The 14,560-nt window shown below is 38.9% G+C and overlaps 1 protein-coding gene across 16 annotated transcripts in view; it reads left to right on the top strand.

Moving 5' to 3' along the window:
* The window catches only part of MTHFD2L (methylenetetrahydrofolate dehydrogenase (NADP+ dependent) 2 like), a 143,068-nt gene that overhangs the window by 97,455 nt on the left and 31,053 nt on the right, over positions 1-14,560 (top strand). The gene's annotated exons all lie outside the window — the stretch shown is intronic.

Genomic DNA, 14,560 nt, shown 5'->3' with positions numbered 1-14,560 from the left:
CTTTTGGAACATAGACATAATATAGACATTCAGCAAATATTAGTTACTATGAATAATAGTATTTTATTAGATCTCAAGTTATATTATAAAGTTCCAGTAATTAACATTATGTCATAGGCATAAGAAAGTCAAATACATCAATGGAAGAAAATTGAAAAAGCCAGAAATACACACATACTTATGTATGCAATAGGGTGGTGTCATTCAACATTGAGGGAAAATCAAACAATTCAATAAAGAGTGTTAGAACATTTGACTTCTCATTTTGTAAAAAAAATCCAACTAGATTCCCACCTCACAAAATTAAATTAAAAATTAATTCCGGGTAGAATAAAGAGGATAAAATAAAAAAACAAAAATAAAAAATGAAACAATTATTGGAGAATTTAATAGGACATCTTCATGAATTTAGAGCAAGTAAAGCTTTCTTAGAAAAGATACACACAAACACACAGATACACACACAAGTGAAAATCAGCAAAGAGCTTGACCTAATCAACACATCAAAATTTTTAAACCTATAGAACAAATGCCCATTAAAGTTAAAATACAAGCATTGTGTAGGGACAAAATATTTGCATTATAAATGATAAAGAATCAATATCCAGTGTATATAACTAAATTTAAAAAAAATGATTAAAAATATAAAATCCTAGTTTTAAAAAGGATGATTTATAGAAGAGAATGTTTAAATGGCCAATAAACATGAAAAATTTCTCAGTGTCACTAATAATCAGGGAAATGCAAACAAACAAAATGAGACCTTTTTCTCATACATCAGATTGGCAAAGAATAAAAAGTCTGATGATCTCAGTGTTGGCAAGTCTATAGGGAGGCACACACTTGTCCACCCTGCTGAGGAAGGTGTGCTTCATTACAGTCATTCCAGAGGTAATTTGAAAATGCTATTAAATCTGAAGATATGCATGTCATATGACCTAGAGATCCCATTTTTTCTAGATGTCTGAAGAGAAATCTGGCCCGTATATAAAGAAATGTTTACTGCAGTTTGTTTTTAAGAGTGAACAACTGAAAACAGCTAAAGTGTTCACCAAGAGAGGAAGAGATGAATAAAATGGTGTGCATACACGCAATGGATAGCAATTAAAGGAGTAATCTAGGTTATATATAGGAAATATGAACTTTCTTTATAAAAATGTATTCATTTATAATAATATAATCATGAGACTTCTGCTTCTGATTAAGATGTAGTAACAGGCTAGATTTACCCTCTTGCCTGAAACAACCAAAAAAAAAAAACAGACAAGATATATGAAAAAATTTACATTCACTAGATATCCAGCAACTGAGGAAAATGATCCCTGAGACATAGGAAAGAAGGCAAGCCCTTTGATTGCCCCAGCTGATGGGCTTGAGAAAGTTTTAAGACTGTGCCATGGATGGAGGTGACCCAGGCAAAGCATGGTGGACTCTCTGAGCTGGAGAGAAGGAGCTGAGAGTCTGGGAAGACCACAATGGCTAGAGTTCACAGGACATGATACTGAAAAGGAGAGGCAGCACAGAGAGAAAACTCAAGCTCTGTAGAGGGTCACCCTTGAGTGCTCACAGTGCTTATATGTAAGGAAACTATCCACGGCAGAGAAAGAGCCACCTGAAAGGATTAGAGATAACGGGGCCCAGCACTCACACAGGGCCAGGAGGAGTGCCTTTCTCTGTTATCCAGACTGGAAAAACTCAAGATTTGCAGTGCGTTAGGTAGAATACACAGAAGATCTATGTAATGACACACCCCCTAGCCAGAATGATTAGGAAAAAAAAGAGAGAAAACATAAATTACTAATATCAGGAATGAGAGAGTTAATATAATTTCAGATTCTACAGATATTAAAAGGATGATAAAGGTATACGCTGAAAAATTTATGCCAATAAATTTAACAATTTAGATGAAATAGACCAATTTTTTGAAAGAAACAAAGTGCCAAAGCTCACTCAAGAAGAAATCTAGAACCTAAAACAGCCCTATATCTATCAAAGGAAATTACATTTATAGTTAAAGTTCCTCCCACAAAGACAACTCTATGTCCAAATGGCTTCATTCGTGAACTGTACCTAATATTTAAGGAAGAAATATTACCAATAGTATAACAACTCTTCCAAAAAGTGGAAAAGGGAAGAACACTTCCCAATTGGCCAGCGTTACTCTGATACCAAAAACAGGCAGATGTTCCAAGAAGAGAAAACTATAGACCAATATCTCTCATCATTATAGATGCAAATATTCTGAACAAAATTTATCCAAATTTAATACAATATATTAAAAGGATAACACATTGTGAGCAAATGAGGTTTACCTCAGGAATGGAAGATTGGTCTCATATTCAAAAATCAATCCATCTATGGGCTGGCCTAGTGCCTTAGTGGTTAGGTTCGCCTGCCCTGCTAGAGTGGCCCTGGGTTCACTAGTTCAGATCCTGGACATGGACCTACATACTGCTCATCAAGCCATGCTGTGGTGGCATCCCACATAGAAGAACTGGAGGGACTTACAACTAGGATATACAATTATATTCTGGAGTTTTGGGGAGAAAAACAAAGAGGAAGATTGTCACAGATATTAGCTCAGGGCCAATCTTCCTAAAGAAAAAAAATCCATCTAATTAACCGTTTTAACAAACTAAAACCAAACAATCAAAATAAAAAAAAAAATCCCAGTAGTCTCAGAAATCACAAAATCTATCATCCATTTCTCAAAAAACTCTCAGCAGATTGAGAAGAGGCCTTCCTCAACCTGATAGATAGCATCCATAAAAACCTAAAAGCTGGGCTGGCCCTGAGGCCGAGTGGTTAAGTTCACACACTCCACTTTGGAGGCCCAGGGTTTCTCCAGTTTGGATCCTGGGTGTGGCTGTGGCACCGCTCCTCAGGCCACTCGGAGGCGGCAACCCACATAGCACACCCAGAGGCACTTACAACCAGAATATACAACTATGTACTGGGGGGTGAGAGGGCTGTGGGGAGAAGGAAAAAAAAGAGGATTGGCAACAGATGTTAGCTCAGGTGCCAATCTTTAGAAAAAAAATTAACAAATGAAGAGAAAAAAATCTAAAGGCTAACATCATACTTTATGGTAAAAGAGTGAATGCTTACCTGCTAAGATCAGGAACAAGACCAAGATGTCCCCTCTTACCACTGCTATCTAACATCGTGGTTCTACCTAGTGCAATCAGGGAAGGAAGGTAATAAAATGTATCCAGTTGGGAAGGAAGAAGTAAAACTGTCTTTATTTTTAGATGACATGATTGTCTGAAAATCCAGTGGAATCTACAAAACAACTACCAGAATTTATAAATGTTTAGCAAGTTTGCAAAATATATGGTCAATAGAATAATATAATCATTAATATCTATGTACTCACCCCTCCAACCCAAGAACTAGAATATTTCCGGTAACTTACATCTGGTATGTACTTTTTATTCCATCCTCATGTTTTAAAAACTCTTCAATGTTTTATATATAGTTTATATTTGTGAACACACAAATGTAGATAAAAGAATGAGAAAAATGTTAGAAGATTAGAATACGCACCAGTCTAGCAAGAGGATGAGAATAGTGTTGAGAGATGCTTTATCTATACCTATGATTCTATTATTTTCAAGGGCAATGTTTTTAAGCATAAACTTAGAAAAAAGACTTGAAGTAAATATGCCCAAGTGTTTATACTGGTTAAATCTGAGTAGTGGCTGTATGGGTAGGCTTTTCTTTTCTTTTTTTCTACTTTCTATGTTATTTCTTTGTTGCTGCATACTTTTCAATGTTATTTCTCTATGTTATTTAAATTTCTAGAAACAAAAAGAAGTTTTGGGGTTTTTTTTTAAGATTTTATTTTTTTCCTTTTTCTCCCCAAAGCCCCCTGGTACATAGTTGTATATTCTTTGTTGTGGGTCCTTCTAGTTGTGGCATGTGGGACGCTGCCCCAGCATGGCTTGATGAGCAGTGCCATGTCCACGCCCAGGATTCGAACCAACGAAACACTGGGCCGCCTGCAGCGGAGCACACGAACTTAACCACTCGACCACGGGGCCAGCCCCAAAAGAAGACAGTTTTTATTTGGCATCATGAATGAGAAGTTCTGATGTACAGTGATTTGAAGGAGTAATAAAAAATCTTTCATATTATCATATGTGGAGATTTTAGGAATTCATTGGAAAACAAATTCACTGCACATTGTAATTGATAGAATATACATCAATTTCTAACCAGTGTCTTTCAAGTATTTTACTTATGACTGATAGTAAGAAATAATTTTTACTTCATACTATTGCTGTGGAACAAACCATGCCAAAACTCAGTGGCTTAAAACAACAGATATTAATTTGACTCACAAGTCTGTGGTTTCCTGGGCCATTGACCCACTAGGCTGGACCCAGTTGATCTCAGACTGACTCATTCACATATTATAGGTCAACTGGCTTGCTTATGCATCTGCGAGTCTGCTAAGGGCTGTGCTCCAGTCTGGGCTTGGGTGATGCACTGTAGCTGTTCCATGTGTGTCGTCGTCATCCTAGGACGAGCATACAGACCCAGATGTGATCTTCCCATGGCAATTGCAGAAGTGCCAAAGGGCAAGTGGAAACATGCAAGTCCTCTTGAGGCTAGGTTTTGAACTGACACCCTGTCATTTCTGCCTTTTTCTATTGGCCAGATTGGCTCCCGTGGCCAGGCTCGGATGGGAAGGTAGAAAATAGACTCCACCTGCATCGGAAGGTAGATAGTAGACTCTACCTCTTAAATAAAGGAACTGCAAAGTCACATGTTAAGGAGTTTGAATACAGGGGGAATGGAGATAAAGAATTAGGGCCTTCAATGCAATGTATAACACATTTCGTTACTTAATATATACTTACATATACATACATAAAATAAGACAAATTTTTACAAAAGAATTCTTACCCTTACTGTTACTGCACAGAGGGGCACGATCTGCTCCCTGCGAGACAAAAGCCAATCATCAAGAGCCAAGATTGTGGGGCTGGCCTAGTGGCGCAGAGGTTAAGTGTGCATGTTCTGCTTTGGCAGCCCGGGGTTCGCAGGTTCAGATCCCGGGTGCGGACGTGGCACCACGTGGCAAGCCATGCTGTGGTAGGCGTCCCACATATAAAGTAGAGGAAGATGGGCACGGATGTTAGCTCAAGGCCAGTCTTCCTCAGCAAAAAGAGGAGGATTGGCAGCAGTTAGCTCAGGGCTAATCTTCCTTAAAAAAAAAAAGAGGCAAGATGGTGACAGAGAAAGGGCATTTTATTATAGCTTGCTAGCAAGAAAGAAGAGGGCCGACTAATGTCCAAAAGAACCATCTTAAGCGGGGGCACAGAAACTTGAAGCAGTTATATAGGCCAGTGGGTTATAGGGGAGTGGGTTAGGAATGTTGACCCTCTGGTGTTACAGACTAGGAGTTGCCACACCTGATCTTTCAGTTTTCACTAATGATGGCTATCAGCATAGACCCTCTGTTGGGGGGTCATCACGTACTTAAGGAACTCAAAAGAACCAAGTTATCGTCCTATCGCAGCTGGGAGGTATATGCACTAGCAGGGGTCATAAAATCTACAGAACAGGTGGATCTCCTGGAGAGTGCAAATCCAGCTGGGTTAGTCAGTCAGAGGTCGTTCAAAGTTATGACATGGTCTCTTTTCTACAATATGGCTTCCCTTATGTCAACCTTGTGTTGAGGCGGTATCATTACTATCTTGCTCCTTGATTTATGCCAGGTTACATTATACTGTGCTATTCTTTTAAAAAAAAATGCTGATTGCTACTGGATTGTTTCATGATCTGTTAATGGATCACAACTCACAGTTTGAAAAATACCGTATTGTAACATAACACGAGCATCTATAGTAACTTTCTCTTCTTCCAGATGCTTTGTCCAGGATAATATGTGAATAACTTTGGCATATCCTGAGCACGTATTGGGTGCTTTCTATGTGCCAGGCAATGTGCTAAGTACTTTATATACATCGTTTCATTTATTTCTCTAGCCATTCTTAGAAAGTAAATATTGTTATTATTCTAAATAGATAGATAAGAAAACTGAGACTCAGATAGATGCTTTTCCAAGGTTACCCAGAAAGCCTCAGATTTGAACCTACTGGCCAGGGGACAGGGGAACCTAGACAAGCACTTAAAATTGGCCATGGCTGGTATTTTTGTCATGGATAATACTAAATATATAAGTTAGTAAGATAGTAATTTGGTAGATCATAAGATCTGCAAAGTTTGATATTCTCTGTGTGAACATGTGTCTAGCAAGATTTCTAGAGCAATACCTTGTGTGGTAGATGAAGAGGAAATGCAGTTTGCCTAATTTGCACATGTGGAGCCTTCATTATTTTTTTTCTTTTAACAGGCAAAGCACTGTTAAATTGTCCGTCCAAACTACTTTAAACATGTTAGGTTAAATTTGGTTATTTGTGTTTGAGATTCTGGTATTTGTAGATCTGATTTAGTTCTAAAAACATTTCAGTTATTTGGCGACCAATTATCCAGACCACTGTATCCTTACACATCTGTTAAACAACCCCCTAATCTTTATTGACTGTTAAATTAATATCTTTGAAAAGTTAATTTATGTAGTGGAAACTCAAGCTTCATCCATTTGGACTTTCCTTCCATAATCCCTGAGGTTGCCTGTAAGTGCCCAGGCACGGTGGGGGCAGTTAGTTCTCACTATTATGATTCTCTACCAGCATCCAATAAGATATCTTTCATCTCATCTGGTTCTTGGTCAACTATCTACACATATATTGGCCCTTTTGTTTCCAGTGGCTGTATTACTCTGCTATAAGAAACTAAGAAAGTATCTAAGGCATCTGCCTAGGCCCTCCTTGCATCTATTTAATTATTTGGACTATGGCACCTTCTCAACCTCTACACAGGCTATGAGGAAAAGATCCCTTTGTATTTGGATACCCAAAACCAATAGTGAGGTTTTTGCCAACTCTCCAAGACACAGCCCAAGGTGCATTGACTAGTGACCTCTCCCTGGGAACCTCTTAAGTCTAAGCTCTCATCACTCCTTCCAGTTCTCCTTATTTTTCATACTTAGCCTTCCATTTTCTAGTTTGAGTCCATCTGTCTGCCAGAAGTGCTAGTCTTTTGAAATCCAGGAGCCAGGGAGTAAATTCCTTCTTCTCTGCTTCTCTTTTTCATCTGTATCACTTCCCTATGTCAGTAAGCACAGATTGTCTTAGCTGCTGCTTGAATGTTTAGAGGAGGTATGTAGTATAAGCCTGACTATTTGCTTTCTTTTCATAATGCAAGTGCCTAACTTAAGCTTGGATTGTGAGGCATCCACTTCAAAGAGGCATCTACTTGAAAGACAGCTATCTCAATAAACACATCGCCAGCCACTAGATAAAGAGCCAGGTTGCCCCTCCCCCCCAGACTCTTTTGTTTTAGAGATCTTCGTTGATTTAAAAAAAAAATGACCATTTGTACTTCTTGTTTTTTCTCTTACTATGCTTTAAATTTCTACTCTTATGCTTTGAATTCACCAATAAAGAATGAGCCTGTGAAACTCTAGGCCCCACCCTTGACCCCAATAAAAAGCAGAATCCCAGGCCCATGCTCTCATTCTCTGTCTCTACCAAGGACCTCCCTGTATGGCTCCAGGTGTGCCATGTAACTTCCAGGTTTTGTAAGTAATAACCCCTTTTTCTATTTTCAAAATTTCCCGATGGCTGTTGCTGAGGGCACCTTGCAATCATAAGAACCACAAGGGCTGGTCCAGCCACAACATTGGTTGTTGATAGGCTGAGACTGGCACACAGCAAGGTGGGAGAAGGGAAGATCTAAGACTACATACAAATCAAATACAGGGATTATGAAAAACAGTTTCTGTTTCCTAAATATCAGGCTTCATTTGTATACATTATCTAGACTATCTGGCTTTCAGGAGCTACATCTTTAAAGCAAAGGAATTGGACTCGCTGGTTTTCAAACTGGACTCTGGGGAACTGAAGGGGCTGTTGGCTATCTATAGAGCTCTCCTACCCTCAGCTTCTCTTTTCAACTAGTACATGTCTCCTTGCTTTGACGATTTTACATACTGAACTTGGTAAACATTTTTCCTTTAAAGAAAGGGTTAAAAAGTATTTGAAACCTCATTCCATTTGATTTTAATACCTGGTGGTTGGTAATACAGACCTTTGCCTATTGCCCTCACTGGCCTCTACTGTCTACCCGTGCCCCAAATGCACCAGTGTCTATTTGAAGGGAACCAAGGGTCTGTTGATGGGAGGAAGAAAAGAGAAACATGCATCTGGCTGGGCTTTGCAGAGAGAAGGTTTAAGGTAGAAGCTAATGGAACTACTCAAGAGTAATCCTATGAATTTCTGAGAATAGAGGGATTCCATACCCCTTGATGATCAAGTATGGCACAAAGCAGAGCCCTGCTGGCCCTCAGCTCTGTAAGGAGCCTGGCATTGTTCTGGCACCCCAAGGATTAGAAGCTTTGGAAGCATACCGAGATTATCCTTGGTATGGGCGTTATTCTCATGACAGGCATCATAGCCAAACAGGTATCAGATAGGAACCAAGGAAGCCAAGGAAAAAAAGAAAAAAGAGAATATGGTCTGTGGCCATTGCCGCTGACACGCCAATATATAAACACTTTTTGAGGATTTCTAGAAATAACAAGAGGACCCTTGGGGGAAGATGCTGAGGTACTCTTACTACTAATGTAGGTTCTATTTAGCTAGGATGCATTTAGCCGTCATATGACTGTCTCCAAAGCAAATAATGCTGAAGAAAGTTTTTCTCATCTAGAAAGGAACATGTGCATTCATACAAATTCCATTGCAATTACTCTTGTTATTTAGGTTGTAGGACAACTTCTGGGTGAAGGAGTGATCCTCCCGAATAAGCATTTCCATGGTGTTACTTTTCTGTCTGAACAACAGTTCTGGTTTTGTTCCCAGCCTTACCTCTGACTCATCATTGTGAAACTAAGAAATCATTTAGCCTCTCGGTGCCTCAGAATCTCTCTTCTGTGAATGAGGATAATGGGTAAACCTTCTCTTGCTTCACTGAATTATTGTGAAGTTTAATTAGATAATGTTTGCACAGCCCTTTGAACTCTACTAATTAAATTGATGTGTAAATACGATTCTTCCTTTTATCAGGATACCTTGACTGAGCCATTTCATAAACACTTAAAGATGACTATGATAGGAGGATTCACAGGGAAAGGATTTTTTTTTAATTCATGTGAACTCAATTCTGAGATTGTCAAAGAGGCATATGAAAATACCCAGTTGGGGTTCTAATTGATAAGAATAAGGATATAGCCTCACTCTTGCTTAAGAGGTAACGGTTATACCTTCATATTAGGGTAAACTTAGCTCCTAGGGTACAGAATTGTACCCTATTGTGTGCTTTAGGTATTGGTATTGTTACCAAAACTGAAGTGGGTTCCCTCCTGGTGAGTTAAATCAGACTCTACACCAGAAGTAGTTGTCTCACAAAGTAAACTATATTTGAGGCAAATAGGAGACCATAGAATCATTTTCAGAGTCATGGCATCCCCAAACAAAGGGAAGCAAGGACATTTATTTTGGATGGGGAATGAATATTCAACAGGGAGAGGTGAGTACTTTCTCTTGTGCAGGTTCAGATGAAAAATGTACTGCTACATACACTGCAGGTGACAGTAATAAGGCCTAAGCACCTCCTGGAGAGATCTTAGCATTAAAAACAAGGCAAAGGTCATAGGCAGAGCTCTCCTGGTGGAGAGGCTTGATCTGGTTCAGGGTGGTTGGTGTTTGCATCTCCTTAACATAACAAAAGGAAAAAGAACAATTTGGAAAAACAATTAAAATATCCAAACCCACCCTTGAGTTCCTCAGGTAACTAGTCGGTGACAGTATTGTTTTAATATGTTGTTTATTCAGTGTATTTTGCTAAGACAACATTGGTGATTTATTTCATATTTGTCACGTAAGGAATCACAAAATAACAGATTTGCGATCGCCTAATAAGAAAGTCGTGACCTTTGAGGTAGGTAATTCTGGGCCGATCATCCATTGGTTAGTCTACACTTATCAGTCCAAGAGATTTTCACCCACAAGAGAGAAATCTTAGAAGAATCAGAAATCGTACTAAATTTCCTGATGAGAATAGTTCACCCTAAAATAATTATCCCAATTATTTTTGAAAATCTGCATTAATAATAGACCTTTTTCTTTTGCAAGAAATAAATTCATAGATGGATTAATTGGCTTGGGGAAAAAAACCCAAGCTTACCTCCATAAAGCTTCCTTGGGCTTTAGTGTATAATTATATTTGTAAGCTAGAATTTTTTAATGATGATATTATAAGTACATAACAATTAGAGTTCAGATTTTACTGGATATCCCAGCATATAGAGTTGATATGTTTTATCAGGAATTTAGACAACTGATATAAGAGTTTTGAAAACTACTAAATATCAAGCTGAGAGTTTACAACAGCAAGTATTTCTATAAACTCTAATAGCTAGTTTATTGTATTTGTAATGTGTCTTATTACCTCTATACTTCAGGAATATGTCTGCTAATATGATCAGCATAACATAAAAGTACTTTGAACTGTTACAAACCTCAAATTCAGCTTTTGATTCATATCTTCTGAATTATATATTCTGCCTCAAATCTTCACTTGAATGATGAGTAGAATTACAGGCAAATTTCAGATATTTTAGGTCTGAGTTGAGGACTTGTGAAAAGTGTGAGGGTGTCTTAGTGAACTTCTGGGCATAACAACCCAAGTAGGTATATTGTTGACATTTGCAGAAGAAGGCAAGTAAGTATTGATTATTATAATCCAAAGGGACACTAAGGAAAACAAAATACAGATCCAAAACTAAAATATATAGCCTCAGGAGGCACAAAGAGAAAAAGAATTTGAGTTTGCTACTACAGGGAACCAGAGAATGAATATTCTGTTTATGCATCTAAAATTCTGAATGAATCTATCTCCTCATCCATTGGGTTTTTAACTAGGAGGATGAGTGTTGTAAGAATGAGTCTATTCACTATCATTTTTAGTCTTTCTTTAGCTTGTACTTTAAGAGAGTATTGTGTAAGTTTTGGGGCCGGCCTGGTAGCGTAGCAGTTAAGTGCACATGTTCTGCTTTGGCTGCCTGGGGTCCGCCCGTTCGGATCGCAGGTGCCAACATGGCACTGCTTGACAAGCCATGCTGTGGCAAGCGTCCCACATATAAAGTGGAGGAAGATGGGTACGGATGTTAGCTCAGGGCCAGTCTTCCTCAGCAAAAAGTGGAGGATTGGCAGCAGATGCATAAGTTTAGATAGAGGTCAGTCTGAACTCCGGTGGATTCAGCCCCATGAATCCTGCCAACATCATAGAAGTGTTACCCACAAAAACTCTGGCACCTCTTTGAGATCTTCAACTGGGGCTTTATTTAGACACACAAGTACCAGTAAGTCTAAGTCAATATTCAAATAGCTGTGACCTCAGGATGAATAGGGAGTCCTCAGGGATTTTAGGAAAGAAACCATCAAGTCATTTAATATGTTGGCAATTGCATTTTCGGAGTGCATCTCTCCCTATCAAGTTAGCAGGTGTGGTGTCACAGAGGAAAGACTGCACCTCTGCCCTGGGCCAGGACAAGTGGGGAATGTATGAGGCTTATTAGATACCCACCACTTGAGAAGTTTGTTTACTCCGAGGGAGACGTTGAATAAGAAGAGCAGAGTTTAAAGCTAATAAAGGGATGCCTAGATCAAGCAAAAGGTTGTCCTTTAACATTGTGAGAAATTTCTATTGTGAATTTAAGGATAAAATGGGAGACTGGGCGTTTGATTCCTCCTCCTCTTCCTCGAGGAACAAAGTGCATTGTTCACTTCCTTTAGGTTTGTTTTGTTTTTTGGCTAATGTTCTTTCTGTTTACAGTATCTACAAATGTCTTTATCAAGTGACTCCTTTTGTTTCATGATTGAGAGCGTCTAATTGTTTTATCTGTAAAGCCATAAATTTATTCCAAGTCTTATTCTGTTTTTGTTCTTAGCCTCTTTCAAAGTGTTCAGTGATGGAGGTCTGGGAATGGGGCTATTTCCCATTCTAGTTTTTCTTGTGTATTAAGCTTCCATTTAAGGCTCAAAGTTATTCACAGTTAGCAGAGAACTCACTACTTCTGCATCAGGAGTTAGTGCTGAATGCTGTGTAAAGGTATTAAAGAGCTTGTCTCTGAATTTCCCACTGGATGGATCCTTTCTTTGCTTATAGGACTGAATCAGAGTCTACTCTCTGTTCACAGGAATGATTTGGGGGATAGTTTCCAAAAGACCTTGCCCAATCTATACAGTTTTTCTAAATCTGCCTGATTTCTTATGCAATTTGGGGTCTTTGAATTCTACCTTTCCATCCACTTCTTTTGCATCTGAACATATATACTTGGGAGTGCTGGATTATACGTTCCTAAAACTATTCCTGATTCCTCTGCAAATTTTTAGGCTTTAGAAAATTTTCAACACCGTCTTTCGGCTCAGAATAAGACTAGATCTTAAAAACCAAGTGGTTTTCCTTTTCTGAGGGGGATTTAACTTTATGAGGTAATTGCACTTTGGGGGTTTCTGGCCAGCTGGAAGGGAAAAGGAACAAGTCAGAAGGCAATGGAGAAACTTAGGCTGGGGGAAAGAGGAATGATAGGAAAAAGGCTATTAGATTTGTGCTAAGATTTGGAGGAATCGAAGAGAGAGACCATTTTTAGTTTACCACATTTTGTTTGCCTTGGCCAAGAAATCTTTTAAGGGAACAATTTTGGAATCTGAATATCTTTGGATACTTCCTCAAGAACATTAAAAAAGGCAGACCATTGGATGTTTGAGATTTTATTCCTTTATGTTGTAAGGCACCTCTCAAAGGAGCACTTTTATTCACATCAAAGTTCCTCAGAATGGCTATTGTAGTTCTAAATTATCCTTGGTGAAATGATGGCATTTAGAAAGGTAAGTATAAGAACGTGGGATGTGGTGTAAATACATGTAGGAAGCAGCAGTCTACATCAGAGGTCGAGTGGTCTCTGGTCTAGACTGAGGCAAATCTGGAAGAGTCTAGGACCGGTCAGTTGAAAGTGCTGTACCTCGTGGCCTCAGCGCCCCTGCGGCCTACTGGCTGGCCCGTCTCCAGCTGCAAACCTGACTAATTTGCAGTTCCCCGCAGACAGAAAGGTTTGGAGAGATTTCACGGACAAAACAAGACTGAGGACAGTTCTCATAAAATTTTGCTAAGTGACCCGAGGCAAAGTTTTTCCACAGGGTTTTCCAAAATTCAAAAGCCGCTTTCTGAATTTCTCAGTCCTCAGGGTCAGTTTGAGGAATGGATTTCTCTGACTTACCCCCATGCCCTTCCTACGAACTTTTCTCTTATAGATACACAACGAAAAATGACAGGGACAAAGACAAATTGTGTTATAAGTAATAAGACTGATTTCCACCATGGATGAAAGTTCTTTAACTGATTGCATAATGAAAGAATTCCTAAAAAGGGTTCCTTATTCGTAGAAGATAAATTAAACTCAGCTTTTGGGGAGCTTTAATGAAAAGAAATCAGATTCAAAGTGAGGCTTACCTCATCATCCCAGTCAGAGAGGCCAGCAGCTTCCTGTCCCTGCCGGAGGCTCAAGAAGCCACAGAGGCGCCAGCAGTTTCCGAGTTGAGGTCTTGGATCATGGCCAAGAGAAGTTCTTGATTAGATCTTTGTGGATCCCCAATAGGGTTGAATACCGGCTCTCCCCAGATATCACCCGAACAATCCATTGATAAGACAAATCTGAGTTTATGGAAGCATGGGACAACACTACCTTGACAGTCCCTTGGGAGCAGTGGTCCCTGGAGCTAGCTCCTATCAGCCTGAGAAGGTTGATTCTGAGCATCTCTTCCCAATTTCATGTTCAGTGATATCACCTTGGCAGCTTGAAGTCAGCCATAGTAGGAATATTTATACCACAGAAATCATCAAATTTCACAAATCAGGGATTTTTTCCCCTAGAAAGCCAGTTTACCTTAGTAGCATCTTGGGGTATGGGAGCAAAGTTGAGATAGTTAGGAGATGTTGAAGTTTAAGGCAAGTCTTTTAATGCAGAGGCTTGATTAGGGTTGGGGAAGGATCATACTATAAAAGGTTAGGATTTGTGGGCACAACAAGGAGAGGGTTTTGAAGCAAGGGTTTCCAAGAGTCTTGGAGAATAAACAGTCATTTCATACTATCTACTGAAAAGTCAAACAGTTTGATGTTAATTAAAATGAGTTTTTCACTAAGTTCCTGAGACAATGAAATTACTTGCAACTTTTATCTTTCTGAGCAAGAGTTTCCTGGAATAATAAAGTCATGTTGATGAAGATAGTGGAATAGTAAAGTCATATTAATGTACACAGTAAGCTATGTGGGTGTGGATGGTTTCGGTTCTCACATATAATGCCTGAGCCTTCAAATTATGAGAATTAAGGATATGTTTCCATGGAATTGTCACAGCAAAAAAAATAAATAAAGCTCATAGGAAATGTTCCCTTGAAATCACTCTTCATTTTCAACTTTAACAAAA

This window comes from Equus przewalskii, chromosome 3, assembly GCF_037783145.1.
Source record: "Equus przewalskii isolate Varuska chromosome 3, EquPr2, whole genome shotgun sequence".
NCBI classification, from domain to species: Eukaryota; Metazoa; Chordata; class Mammalia; order Perissodactyla; family Equidae; genus Equus; species Equus przewalskii.
Note: the sequence above shows the minus strand (reverse complement) of the source record. Positions and strands in the feature narration are given on the sequence as shown.